The sequence below is a fragment of the Ambystoma mexicanum genome, chromosome 5q (genome assembly GCF_040938575.1).
Source record: "Ambystoma mexicanum isolate Mex_15411 chromosome 5q, UKY_AmexF1_1, whole genome shotgun sequence".
NCBI classification, from domain to species: domain Eukaryota; kingdom Metazoa; phylum Chordata; class Amphibia; order Caudata; family Ambystomatidae; genus Ambystoma; species Ambystoma mexicanum.
In genome coordinates this window covers 1,199,664,027-1,199,679,420 of record NC_090933.1, presented here as the reverse complement: position 1 = coordinate 1,199,679,420, position 15,394 = coordinate 1,199,664,027, and the positions used below count along the sequence as shown (strand labels likewise).

Genomic DNA, 15,394 nt, shown 5'->3' with positions numbered 1-15,394 from the left:
AGGCGACCAGAAGCTGGGCGGAAAAAAACAATCTGAGGGACCTCGACGCGTGAGGGATTGTGGGTACAACGCACGTCACTATAGGGATAGTGTTTCAGACACGCCTTGTCGACGTCCCCTTTTCGACTACGAAAAACAAAATGCAATACTCCGCAGTGACCACTGGATGTCGGACCTATGCACAGCATGTGATTCTAAGCAGATTAACAAACATCAGAAATATATATATATATTTCTTAGCCCCTCACTTAAGATACAACTCTTGTTTTGATCAAAACAGAAATATAGAAATATTGTAATTACTATCACATATTGAACATTTATTCCACATAAAATATTACAGTAAAAGACACTATTCATTCATTATTGCATATATCCTAAATACCGAAAGCTACTTTAATTCCAACAATACAAAATGATTGCACAGAAGAACAAGTTACTTACCCGTGGTAACGTTCTTCCGACTGGACGTTCCTCCCACTTATTCCTCATCTTTGATACTCCAAGTCTGTTTGCAGCTTGCTTCGGAATTTCTTTTTCATAGAGTCGAGGGCCGTGCAGCTTCCAGTCATAGCCCTCGATGGCTTCTGTCCTGTTCTTGGCCGTGACGTTGACGCTAAGTACGCACAGTGACCGTTGCCTCAGTTCTAGTTTTTTCCCCTTATTTTGCATGCTTTGCCATAGATGGAGACAAATTTGACAGAAAGAAAGGTGTGACAACACGGAAATTCTTGGCAAGCAAAAGGGAAGGAAAGGAACAGCAATGAGGAAAACGTGGAGGAACATCCAGTCGAAAGAACATTACCACTGGTAAATTGTTCGAATGTATTGTGTCCTTCCAAATATTCCTCATCTTTGATACACTCCCATAGAAGTTTGTATGAGCAGGTGGGTACTAAGAATTTATATTGGTTGATGCTGTGGAGAACAGCTTTGCCAAATTTAGCCTTCTCCCCTAACACTAGGCAATAAAAGTCTGCTGAAAGTATGATGGGACAACCAAGTTGCTGCTTTGCAAATGTCCTGCATTGGCACCGCTCTTTCCAGACCCAAAGAAGCATCCACTCCTCTGAATACGCTCTCAAGCCATCAGGCGATTCTTTCCCTGCTAAAGAGTATCATTTATTAATGCACAGAACTATCCATCATGAAATGGTTTGTTTTGTTACAGCCAAACCTAATCTCGGTCCTGCGTATCCAACAAAAAGTTGGCCATCTTGTCTAACATTTGTCATATGTGAAATGTAATAACTTAATGCCCTTCTAGGGTCTAGGCGGTAAAGCCTCTTCTTTTTGGACGGATGATGTGGTGGATAAAAAAAAGTCAGTAAGACTATCCTCTACGCCAGGTGGAACGCCATCCTTTCTCCCAAAAGCACCCTCAATACTACTTTGTCCTTAAAAAAGGTTGTAAAAGGGTTTCGACGACAGGGCTCACCTTGCAGCAGATGTAATAGCTAACAAAAAAAGCAGTCTTGAGTGTTAGCATTCTTAAAGGTCACAAATGTAATGGCTCGAAAGGAGCTCCCATGAGGAATCTGTGTAAACTGGTTTGTTAGACCCTTTAGAAACTATTACAATCTGCACCTTAAAGTAAGATCCCTCATCAGGTGATCTCTTAAAGATTGAGAGTGCCGCTAAGTATCCCCTGACTGCAGCCATTTGTAACCCTGAATAGGAAAGAATAGTACAACTTTACATGCAAAAGGATCAACTTTCTTCTCCCTGCACCAGGTGTGAAATTTGTTCCAACGCAGCTGTATAGGGATTTGGTTGCGGTCTTCTAGCTTAAAGCAACATCCATCACGTCTTTCGGAAGCTCCCAACCTTTGTATCTCACCCTCTCAGAAACCGGGCGTGAAGGTTCAGCGTATTGATTTCTGGATGAAGGAGCTCCCCCTCTAGCATGTTCTCTCTTCGCGGAAGACGATTCGGAGGGCAGATGGCCATTTCCAGAATGTCCAGGAACCACGTTCTCCTGACCCAATCCAGAGCAATGAGAATCAGGAATTTCCCGAACCTCTTCAACCTCCTGATGACATGAGGAATTATAGGGATTGGTGGGAATGCATACAGGAGTGGAAAATCCCAATCCACCATGAACGCGTCCCCTAGAACTCCTCTTTGAGGAAATTCCCTAGAGCAGAACTACCCTCACTACCGATTGACCGTCGCAAACAGATCCACTTGAGGGGTTCCCCAAAGTGCAAAGATCTCTGGAAAGACTTCCTGAGCTAACTCCCACTCGTGGGAGATCAGCGTTTTAAATTGAGTGAAGCTGGGAGCTATTTAGCTCCTGCGTCTAGCATAGTAGAGCCTGGTTAGCTTGAAACCAACAGCTACCAGGAGCTACGTTTGGCTGCTAGGCTCAACTGGTGCCTTCCAAACATGTAAATGGGACATTCATTTGAGTATTTGTGAATATTAATAAGGATGAATTAGAACACATAATGCACATTTTAACACAATGGTTCATACAAAATATATCAAAATATAAATGGAGCATCTCTTCTAGCTCCTGGTTACCCTGCAGTAGATCCTGCCTGCTGGGTGATTCCCGACACCCAGGAGCTGGTTTTAGCTCCTGCTCATTGTATCTCAACTCCGAACCCTGGAGATCATGCTCTGCCTGCCCAGAGCGTCCACTGTGTTTTCTTCTCCGGCTAGATGAACTGCCAGAAGAAATCTTCCTTCTCTTAGTGCCCAGAACCAGAGCTGCATTGCCTATCTGCACAGGGACCCCACTCCCCCTCGCTTGTTGAGGTAGTGCATGGCCACTATGTTGTCCGTCATCAGGAATTGTCTTCCATCAGAAAGGCCATCAGCGCTAGTCCAATTGTCCTCAGCTCTAAAAGGTTGATGTGAAATCTGGTCTCCGACTGAGACAAGTGACCGCTGACTGAATGACCCTTCATGTGCATTCCCCATTCTGAAAGGGAGGCGCCTCTCACAACTCATCTCCCCAGCCATGGATGCCAAAAGGGTTCTTCTCATTATATATAACACAGAAGAAGCATAGCAAACTTTCTCGGGACCTGAACAAGGTCCAGCATTCTGCCAGAGAATTGAGACCACTGCGATCTGAGAGCTCACTGAAGGGATCTCATTCTCAGACGGGCTTATGGCACCAGGAAAATTCAGGATGCATGAGGCCAAGCAACCGTGGAAAATCGAAGGTCGGGAGAGGTTTGGCACTCTGAAATGTTTGGACCATCTGCAAAAGATGTTGGGCCCTCAACTCGGGTGGCGAGGCTTTTCGCAAAGCTGAATCCGGGCCTGCTCCAATAAATTGAAGTTTCTGTGGTTGTGTCAAGTTGGACTTCTTGAAGTTCAGGGAGAAGCCCAGCTCGTGGATGAGGTGACGGATTCTGCTCCAGAGAACAAACCTTGAACAACCAGTCATCCAGGCAGTGGTAGATGTGAAGCCCCTCCCTCGTTAGACTTACTGCCACCACTGCCATAAACTTGGTGAAGACCCTCGGGCAGAGCTGAGCCCGAATAGCAGAACTCGAAACCAACAGTGAGAACTGCCAACTGCGAACCGCAGGTACTTTCTCTGTGCTTCTGATGGATGGGCACATGAAAGTAAGTATCCTGAAGGCCCAATGACACCAACCAATCCTGAGGTCGAAGAGCCTGAAGGATCTGTAAAAATTACCATTTTGAACTTGTGCTAGCATCTCAAGTCCAATATGGGCCGCGCTCCTTCATCCTTCTTGGGGATAAAGAAACAGGGAGAATACCAATCTAGGTTTTTCTCCAATGCAGGTACCAGTTCTATTGCACCTTTCTCCAACAGGAGGAGAATTTCCAGTTGGAGGAGCGGATCTGGATCTAACAAAGATCGGGGGAGGGGCAATCCGGGGGCTTTTTTATGAATGGAAGGCAGTAAGCGAGGGCCACTGTTTGTAGCACCCATGCATCCAAGGTTATGCCCCGCCAACTATGGAGATGCTGTAACAGCCTGCCTCCTACCACAGACTCATGGGTGAGGGAGTCAAGGTGGTTTTTCTGAATCAGCCACAGCCAAGGCCAAATCAGAGGGAGTAGCAAAGGGAATTCTACCCGCTCTACCTCTGGACCCGCGTGGTATCCTCCTCTGACCTTTTTTAGTATTGTCCTCTCCCTCTCAAAAAATCGAAGAGTAGAATTGAAAAGGACGTGCTGTACATTTCTGTGCGGAGGGTTGTGAAGGTTGTCTTACTGAAGCCCCCAGAGATTTTTCTGCTGCTCTAGAAGCCTGCAGCTTCTCAAAGCTGCTATCAGTCTTTTCCCCAAACAACTGAGCGCCATCAAAAGGCAAGTCCAGCAACTGTGCCTGGACGTCTGGCGCAAAACCTGACTTCCTGAGCCATGCCAGGCATTTTAGCACCGTTCTGGCTGCCATTGCCCTGCTTACGAAGTCTACCGTGTGAAGGCTTTATTGTAATGACTCCCTCATAGCTTCTTTACCATCTTGAATCAAATTCCATCCCTCTCTTCACCTTTCTGGTATATGTTCTGCTGCCAAGGCAGCCATTCCCTAAAGTGTATGCGTGTATTTGGCAAGAGCACTGGTGGCATTAGAAGACACAATCCATTCAAATTCACACATCTAGAAAAATAAATTAATTAGTAAAAACTACTTGTACGTCTAGCTCTACTATTAATGGAATTCATATTCTATCTTCACAGCTTGCTCATTAACCTGTATTCCTCTGTTGTGTGGATCAAAGCTTTGGACAGTTTATCCTTTTAATGGAATTCAGAACAATCACAATCTTTCATTCTAGCGTCACCACATACAATTTCTGGACACAAAAGTTGAAAAATCTGTTGCTGACTTGTTTCGATAGGCTGTAAAAGTAAACCCAACGCCTTCTTCCTGTCTTCCTCAGGACCACCTACGTAATACAGAAATACTTTAAACTCCTGAAATTACACCCACTTATTTCAAATATTCACAAAAACTATTATTTTCAAATATACAACATCATGCAGTGTGGGTGGCCACAAGTGCGCCTCACCACGAATCTTACAAGTACACCTTATATTAATGCTCAAAACACCACCTCTCACGGGTGACACTTACCCAGCGTGGCCTCCAACTGCAGCCGAACACTTATCAGACAATCATGACTCAGTGGTCTACCGAACTTCCAACAGTTTGGAAGTGCCTTTCCACACACAGGAGAGAGTCTTCAGGCTTTGTAATTCATGTTTCTCACACAACACAGGCATCATATGTCAAGATACAAATATGCTGATCATTCCGTTTAATTATATGGATTTTCTCACTTTTAGCACTCGTAAGCACCAATCACCTCTGCCCCACTGTGTCTATCCACTATGAGACTTAATTATGAATTTTGCTGTAATTATGTAGGAATGACTGCGAAACTCGCTTACAATTATCACCACTCAGCCTGCCCGAAAATACGGACAGATAATAAGTGTGGTAATGGTGGAGTTAGTCGTAGGACACCATGGGCATTTTTGGGAGTTATCGTGAGCAGTAATTCTGCCACAGTAAATCCTCAATTGTTTGGAAGTGAGATGGAAAAATGACCTCCACCTAAAAGATGGAAGTAATTCCTCCACTTTATCGTCAATTTTGGAATTTGAAGGTGTGGTCAAATTGGCAGTACAACTGTTATCACCCCACAAAAAGTGGTGTTAACAAATTTAGTGCCACTTTTTTAATGCACTGCAAAACTCATGTGTCCCAAGGTATGGTTCTTGTTCTCCCTTATTCCTCTACCAGCATGTGCACGCATTCGCCTCATCCTAACCAGCTTCTCCCTACCCTTAACCTAGAGGACCCATGCACTTCCCCATAGCGTCCCCACACAGTTCCTCACTTTTACGTCTTACCACTGTATGCACTCCTTCTCCTCCTCCTCTCTGCATTGCAAACACTGTAGATGTTCAGTCTATTTCCCACTCCCTCCCATCTCTCGCCCAAATATCCCACAGAGGACCCCATCTTCCCATCATCACCCCCTCGTCCCCCATTAAACCCCCTAATCCCCTTCCGCTGTCCAACTAATCTCTGCTGCCTCGATACCAGCCTACAGGGAGGACTGACACATAGTGCCCACCTCTCTTGCAGCCTTGCACACTAACTCTGCCACTTTTTAGCACTGTCTGTTCCTTTTAATTAAGAAAGCCAGTGTTTTCGCAACATGATACAGAAATCTATTCCATCAAATTTCCTGCTATGACTTTCTCCCATGCTATTCATTTCTGCCATCACCCACAACCTCGTCTTAATGAGCTTGACCTCCTGATAAATCTCTTTCCCCACTGAGTTGTACTCAAGGGAAACCTCAACCTCCACACCATTTCAAAGGACCACAAAATCCAGCTGGTAGCTGGTTCCAGCTCTGTGACCATTCTCTGGAACCATTCCGCACACCCCATCCTTATCCCCCTCTGTTGAACTCTCGAACTGACGATTCTCTTCTGAATTTCTCTGTCACTTCCGTATTTCCACACAAACTACCTTGACTCGGCAGGCAACCAACCACTGGGCTGCTAATCTCTTCAGTACGGACCACTAAAGAGAAGTGGGGTCTCCAGGAAACACATTTTTTGGGGGCACAGAAGCAGCAAAAGGCAGAATTAGGGGGGCCACCTATAAATTTGAGATGTGAATGCTTTACCCAAACGAATGTGGGTGAAGTAGACCAAAGTGACGCAGCGCAGGTAAAAATGGTGCCTTTCTACAGCACAATGTTCGAGGAAAGTTAAGTATTACAAGCAATTCTGTAGGAAAAATGTAATATTCTAATACTTCTGACACCAGGACGTCAACTGTGAGTAAAATGCCAACTATGCATCATAGGTCAGTATAAATGACACCACTTTTAATATTGTACCAGGATATCATTGCAGTTCGCAGTATTGGGTTAGAAAGTGGCAGCATATAACAGAATTAGTTGCAGGGTGTTACCACCAAAATGGCAGGTTACATCAAAGTATACCTTAGTGTTGCCCAAATTGGGCAGGGTGCTATCAATTCAAGGTGACCCATCTTGCTCCAGTACAGTGAGTTGCTAATAATAGTGCCATCCTGCCCGGGGTAATGTTTAAATACACCATGGTTCTCTTAAACACGGCAGTGTTCCGCTCAATGTGCCAGCTGCCAGTTAAGCATAGCATTGCCATTTCAAACAACTCTACTTAATCTTAGTTCGCATAATGCCAGTTCCAGCTGTGCCATGCCAGCCTCGCTGAAGCCTGCCCTGTATGACATGTTCTGATGTAAGTGCAATCCACCAATAATGCTAGCATATACCTGGCCAGTCACCATATGTAAAGTAATAGTCTTGCAGGGGCTTCAATAATATGCCATGTGCAACTTCAAATGCCCTAATAATGCCATGTTATGGTTGGTAGAGTCACCATATGTAGATTAGAGCCCCACAGTTGCTATCTCAAAAGGCCCAACACCACCATCACCCAGAGTGCAAGCCCCATACCTGGCATCCAATCCTACCCACACCACCCAGGGTGCAAGCACCATACCAGGCATCTTGCCCCACAAACCCTATGCACAAGTCCTATATCTGGCATCCTGCCCCCACCAACCAGAGCACACGTCCTATACCTGGCATCCTACACCCTCCCACCCAGAACACAAGCCCTCTACCCGGCATCCTGCCCCCCCACCAGCCAGAGTGCAAGGCCCATACTTTGCAGCCTGCCCCCCACACTCCATGCACAAGCCCTATACATGGCATCTTGTCCTACTACCCAGGGCACAAACACCATATACTCGGTATCCTGGGACCCACCGCCCAGAGCACACGTTCCATACCTGGCATCATGCCCCCACCACTCACAGAACATGCTCCATACCTGGCATCCTTCCCCCACCACACAAAGCATAAGTCCCATACCTGGCATCCTGCCCCCCACAAACCAGAGCACAAGCCCCATACCTGGCATCCTGCACCTCCCCCCCACCACCACACAAAGCGCAAGCAGCCTTGGGGAGGTACAAGTGGCACAAGGAGAGGCACATTTTGTAGGGGAGGCAGGTGCCCTCAGGCCATACCCTAGAGATGCCACTGCTACACACCACTGTCAAGGAGATGGCACTCCTGAACCCTGCTCCTGCCTCTTAAATCATTTAGCTTTCTTCTTCCCAAACTCTTTCAATATAGCCACCTTTATATTTATTTTGAAGAAACACAGAGATTACTAACACTACCCAGCCAATTATCGACTCATCCCTTTCCATCCCCACTATTATGAAGTTCTCAAATGTGAATTCCTCAATGGCATCAGTAACTTCTTGGAAACCATCTGGCTCAGTGACAACCTCTAATGTAGGTTCTGCAGCTGGCACTCTACAGAGACAGCACAAAAACTCCCTCCTTATGGCTCACCACTGTATCCGGTCATCTACCCTCATTGATTTTCTGCTGCACTTGACAGTGGACAACAATGTAGTTGATTAATCCTTTTCCATTTCGTAGAACTCTGCCACTTCCCTCTATGTAGTTTACAGCTCTTTGCGTACTCTCCTCCTTTGGATTCAAATATGACCTTCCATTTTTCTCCTCTCTTCACCTATGCCCTACTTGAATGCATCTTTCATTTTCCCTTTTTATTTCTTACTTTCTGCTGTTGCTCTTGTTATCCTTTTCCTTTCTTTCTTTTCTTCATTTCCTCTCTTCTCCTTGTTTTCTATCTGCCCCGACTGTTTCTTCCTTCATGCATGTGCACTCTTTGTTGTTTTTTCTCTTGCTGCCACATAGCCAACCTGCTTCTTTACATCCCCTCAACAGGTTTCCTCTTTATCTCTTGCTTTTTCTGCTTCTTATTTCTCTTGTTTTCATTTAATATTTCCTTCCCTTTCCCTTGCTTTCCTTTTGCTTTTTGAATTCACTTTTCGTTTTTTCACTAGTTTCTCTTTGATTTTTTTGCTACCATTCTTTCTTCTTTCAGCATTCTCTTCTCGATCACCATCACATCGGTTTCCTTTGCTTCAGGGGAAACTCCTTGGGCCAGACCAACATGCACTTCTTGTTCATACTGGAGGCAAAGGGGTCTACCTCAGAGGTCCCCCACAAAGTAAAGATCTCATGCAGAACCTCTTGACATATCTCTCACTCGTGGGAGACTGCCGTTTGCCTGCGGAAGGTGTCTGCAACCATGTTGTCAGGCCCGGCAAGATCAGCCTCTGAAAGAGACAACATTTTCAAGAACCCAGGCTCACAGTTTCTTTGCTTTCCTGAACAGAAGCAACAAGCCCGCACAAACCCTCCTGTTGAGCTCATATAGGGCCTGTGTGTTGTCTGCCAGAAACGGGGTTACCTCTTGCAGATGGTGGGCAATTAAACAGGACCAGCCTGGTGAGCCCCATTTATAGCAGATTAATGCGCTCCCTTGGTCTGGCAGTGGATTACAGTCAAATCATACAGGTTCGCCTCCCAAAGATTCACAAAGGTGTCTGGGACTATAGTCACTTGAGGCAAAGGTTGCCTAAAAGATTCGCCCGTCAGCAAGTTGTTTCCGCCAGCCAATCACAGGAGATCAGGTAGCCAGCAAAAGAATGTCATGCTATCCTAAATATGAGAACAATGACAGTGAAGCAGCCACTGAAGCACCCACATGCGCAACCTGGCTGTGGACAGTGTAAGGAAAGATTTACAATTAATGTGTAGTTTTCCCTCCAGTTGTGTACCCCCCAAACTTTTAGCTTTGTTTAAACACCATAGTCTGACTTTACCAGAGGAGCACAGCCTTCTGCTGCACTCCTCTGGGCTTTTCGCTCACTTTGTTATAGGGAAACTGACGTGCCCTTACAGACAGTCAGTAATGGGAGACTTTGTTTCCCTTAGTCCTTGTCAATGTTGCAACTTTTATGCAACATATAACAAGTGTACAATGTACCTTACAGTACAGTGCACTTGGGTCTAATAGTAATTTCCAAGGGCCCTAGATACTCTCGAAGGATTTTTTAGAAGTGCAGATGTGTCTCAGACAGGGCTGGTGGCAGCTTATCTTTTAATGTAATTTTAACCCTTTTGTGCCAGGTAAACCACATTAACCATGTTTGGCATGGATAGGTGGCCTGGGTCCAAAATGGCCATGCCACGAGGTTCTTTGTCCTGTCCTTTGGCCATCTTACCCCTTCACCTCGCCCAGGTCGAACCGACCTGGGCCAGTCCTTATTTGGGCATGCATTCTCCCACGAAACGCCAAGATTTCATGGGCTTCTGCATCCCTGTGTGTGTGCCTCCAGGATGTGGGTTGGAACGTCTGGTTACAATACACATCCTGGGTGCCAAAGGGTCTGAGTTCCTGTGAATGCCTGGGACCACCGTGGTCCGTGATTGGTCCACGTATGGTATGCCTGCCTGAGAGCAGAGCTCCCATTGGGTCCTCTTCATTTGGGCGCAAAGGAGATTTTGGCTAAGAGAAGGCTCCAAACACCCCGACCATGTCAATCTCTGGAGTTCTCACTGAAAGAATGATAAGATCCAAGTATCCTGAAACTAAGAAGCAGAGTCGAGGAAACGCTGGTGGCCTTCTGGAAGGTTTGGCTCCCTGAGCCTGCTGTCGTCCTGCTGGACCCCTCTGCATCTGGTATTCCTGGAAGGTCTGCAAAGACGATTCGACCCATTGGAATAGTGGGACAAACTATTACCGGCTCCTTCATCAAACCCTGCAAGTAAGCCTTCGCAGAAATGTCCCTGGGCCGACCAGCGGGCTAACCAGCTTACGCAGGACCTTTGCCCTGATACTGCCATTTTGAGGAGACACTCGAAACTTGGTACGTCGTTAGCTCTGTGTTCACAGCACTCTCACACCAAATTTCGTACAATTGGCGTTCCCAGGTCTAGAGTAAAGTGAGTGCACCCGAACCGCAGCATACGCAGTTACCGTGTCGCCCAGCCGTGGTGCCGAACTTTGCAGGTGCGCTGCTTTTGTGCCCCTCATGCCCCTGAAGCCTGTTGCAGTGAAACTGGCCTGATCCATCCACCAGAAGCAAATAAATCACCACTGTCCCGTTTGAGAATCAACAATGTATCTTCGTCGCTGAAAGCCGCAGAGCCGCCAAATTGCTGCACTTGAACCTGCAACCGAAGTGGACTCGACTGCTGAAGTTTGGTCCGGAGTGCGCCGGGGGTTGGTGAGTAATTGCAACCCTAATCGGTGGCCCCTGAGAGCCCCTGTCCTTTCCACTGCTAGTGCGAACTAGCTGACTATTTCCGAACTCTGGAACCTGTTTTGCCCTGTTGGAGCGACCCTCCACGAATAGTTAACTTATTCTTCATCACCTGACCCACCTTCCTGAGCTGCTACAGACCCTTGAAGAGACCCCGTTTTGCCCATATACATTACTGCGAGCGCCAGAATTGCAAGTACATTTGAGCAATAGGCTGCACTCTTCTTAGGGATTGGACTACCTCTCAGTTAGGATTGTGTTTGATGCAGAAAGCACTAAAGATTATTAGCACTGCCTGCTTCCTTCCCCTTTTAGGTTGTGGACCCATTTGGTGCATTAACCCTTTAGACCCCATTGGTCTTGTATATATGTATTTAGATAGGATTGTATTGATCTAAAAGTATTACTGTGATTGTTATTGTATGGTGATCTTTCAAAGGCCTTGAAATAAAGTATTTGCTTTCTCTCTCTCTCTCCCTCTCCCTCCCTCTCCCTCTCCCTCCCTCTCCCTCTCTCCCTCCCTCCCTCTCATTCCCTCTCCTTCCCTCTCCTTCCCTCTCCTTCCCTCTCCTCCCCCAGACTGTTATTCTGTGTGCTCATTGAGGTCTTTCAGTCACCCCCCAGCCTCCTGAGACCAAGTCTTGACCGATGCCAATGCTACCTTGATTGGTCTGGCTTGTCCAGAAGGTTACACTGTTCCAAGAAACTAGGCTGGCCTTCTGAACCTCTGACCAGCAGGTTAGAGTTCAGAAATCCGTCTTAACAGACACCACGAAGATGTAGGATGCCATGAGGCCCAGAAAACCCAGAAATGATGAGGCTAGAACTTGACTCAAACCTTGGAAACCCTTTACCAACCAAAATATGGTTGCCAATGGTGCTAAGGAGGAAAGGCTCGGCCCCAATGCATGTCCAGAACTGCACCTATGGAGACGAGCAGCCACAGCTGTGCAGCAGGTGACAGGAGTGGTGGATGTCTGACAACACCAGAACTGGGGTGCAAGCTAGAATGAGCCAAATGTCCAGGTAGGCAAATATATGAATACAACCCCTCTTGAGATGTGCAGCCACCATATCCATCAGCTTGGTGAATATCTTGAGGGTCAGTGGAAGGGCTGAAAGGTATCTCTAAAAATGTGTAATGGATGTTCCTAACCAGGAACCTGTAGTATTTCCTATGCTTTCGCTGGATTAGTAAATGGAAGTAAGTGTTCTAAAGTTACAATGACACCAGCCAGTCCTGATGCTAAAGGGCCTGGATGTCCTGGGCCAAAGGGACCACCTTGAATTTGTTGTTGCACAGGTTCAAATTCAGAAGCTACATATATCCATGATGAGAAGCAGACTGACCACCTTTTTGCACCAAAAAATAAAGGGAGTACTAATTCTGACGTGAACAGAAGACTACTCAGACCTTCACTAAGAGCTGCCAAATCTCCTCCAACATGATGGAGTCCAGGCGAAGGATAAAAAGGAGGGTGATCAATTGGGCTTTCAATGAAAAGGAGGCAGGAACCCTAAAACACGTCAGAGGTGTTGCGTTGACATTCCTGGACATACACGGACAACTCGGAAACATTTGGGCCTCAACCAAAAGTGTCTTTGATTAACAGTACTAGTTTGAATGGAACAACCATGTCCAGCACTTACTGAAAAATCTGGCGGGCTGTCTCCTTGACATCCTCCATCAAAGATCTGAAACCCATTTTCATCTCTGACATTGGCGAGTTCTCTGCTGCCAATGAGATAACTCCACAAAGTGTGCATCTGTTCAAGGATAGTCCACTTGCTGTGTGAATCTTATCAAGGTGTGGCACCATTGGAGCTGCGATTTTCTTGGTGCAGGATTTGTGTTCGATCAAGCATGTCCTTACTGGTCTCTGGGTCATTCCTATGCAACATGAATTCAAGTGGACTATCCTTGAACAGATCAAAACAACGAAAAGAGGAGGAGACATTAGTAAGATATTCCTATGGTGTGAACAAAGCTGGATTTTCAGACTCAAAACAGACAAACTGGGCTTTAAGATATTCCCCAGCAGCACTTGGAAGAGATTTGAAGGAGACGGCCTATCTAGGGGACTGTACCCAGAATGATGGAGTACTGTATGGCATTAGAATGGATAGCTTTTACATGGCTTTAATGTTCTGTGCCTGTTGCAATAAGAGGGAGATTGCCAGTGTAGCCATTTTCTGCCTCCTTCTGTGAGGAAGAGAGGACTTTATGTACATGACCTTGTTCCATTGGAGTTTTGTGCAAATGAGATTTTCATTTACTAGTAACTTCAGGTACTAACATTGTTACTTAAACAACAGCCTCCAGTTATAAGAGGATTTGTAATACCTCGGCATATACTTAGGCCATCTTAAAATGGCTGCCACTATAACCGCCATACTAATGGGGCCTGCCTTTTCCTCACGGTCTCTGGCGGCGTTGCTAGAAAACGTCAGCCAGATGACCGGTGCAGGAGTACAGAAGGCAGGGAAGAAGGCAACACAGACCAGAGGTAAGAACGGGAGCATGTTTGTTTAGAATAGAGCCTTGGATGCTGATTATGAGTGCAGACTTGGTACTTTATTGCCACACAAGTTAACTAATACGATTGGTTTTTGTACGCACATGTCGGCAACTCCCTGCACCTTACCTGTAATCAGTGAGTGCTCGCCATGCAGTACATGGAATAGATGCACTAAAGGGTGAGATGTAGATATGGTCTTGTTACAATTTCTGTTGTGCACACTATCTCTTTGTGGCACACTAAGCTACGTCTGAAACCACTAAACTATAAAATGATATTGAATCTAGGAGACTTAGATACTAGGACTAAATGTCCTGTTTGCATGTCTGTTTACTATCTCCCCTGCAGATAGTCCATTTGAGGGGTGAGATGCATGCACAGCAGTAAATCTGGTTGGGACCCTGAGATGAACAGCAACGGTCTCTTGTCCTGAAGAAGGTGGTGACTTGGCGATACAGCTGAAACCAGTCAACTCGATATATACATGACATTGTAGAACCGTAGTCATTACAAAATATAATTAGGAAAATGGTCTGCTGATTAACTAAAGCTGGAAACTCTACTAATATGAGTTTCACTGTCTCAATCTCTTTTAGCCCACAGAAAAGACAGAAAGGAGATGGATGTTTATTAGATCTCCAATATGAGGTATTTCCCTAGTATGCAAGAGATTTAACCGTAGTCCAAGGAATCACACTTTCTAGTTAGCATTGGAGAGTTTCACAAGGTACGTGGGTAGAACCGAGGGACAACATTAATGTCTCAATCGAGCTCCCAATATCAAGCAATGTACCATTACATTTATCCATCCATTTTTACAAAACTGTCACCTCCGCAGGCGGCCCAAACTTTATTCAGATCCTCAAACAATGAATCTGCTGCAGACACAATACCTTTCTAAACCAAAATGAGGCGTTCCACAATACCCTCATCTTAGGTGACAGTATGCCCAACTCAAAGCGTAGAACAGGGGCGGAAAGTCGGGTAAGCCCAAAACGGGCCTCCGAATTTTGCCTTCTATCATTCCTGGTCATTTACAGTAAGTGTCAAAAATTCTCTAGACCGTAAACAACCTTAGGGATAACCTTTCGATTATAATATTTAATTTCAGGTCAAATAGTAAAACCGACGTATTTAAAAATCAACTTCTTCAGTCTGGGTATCATATTAACCACCCTCTATCAGTGAGTATGGGTTCTGTGAGGCTTCCAGAAAAGTCCAATCTAACAATGATAGAAGTATTGATATGAAGATGGATTAATATGTTAAGTCGACCCATTGGAAAATCCCATGTGTAGAGCTTCCTCAATTTTAAGGATCACTGTATCAACCGCTGAAGTAAATCAACCAGCTCCATATAGATTGGATTATTATTTGTATCCATTGTGTTCATCTGTAGAAGATTTATGATGAGCCCATTATAGTTCTCCTAAAACGCAACTGGTACTTGTTGAGTTGTCCTGTATTAAATGCCCATAGTTCCAGCTCTTTCAAAATAAGGCCTGCACAAATGTTGCTATCAATGTTTAGCAACAACGTAATAGGTCTATAGTAGTAGGGATTCATGTGTTTCCCCTTTTTAAACATGGAACTTCATAAGACGATTGCCAGGAGACTGGCCTATTCCGAAGAGTTATTAGATTTATAAACAAACAAAACTCTTGCCCATATTTCAGGATTATTTTAGGACCAAAATAGAAAGTCCACTGGG

At 45.5% G+C, this 15,394-nt stretch overlaps 1 protein-coding gene across 1 annotated transcript in view; it reads right to left on the bottom strand.

Moving 5' to 3' along the window:
* SLC45A4 (solute carrier family 45 member 4) overlaps positions 1-15,394 on the bottom strand; it is a 560,586-nt gene that overhangs the window by 122,372 nt on the left and 422,820 nt on the right. The window lies entirely within an intron of this gene.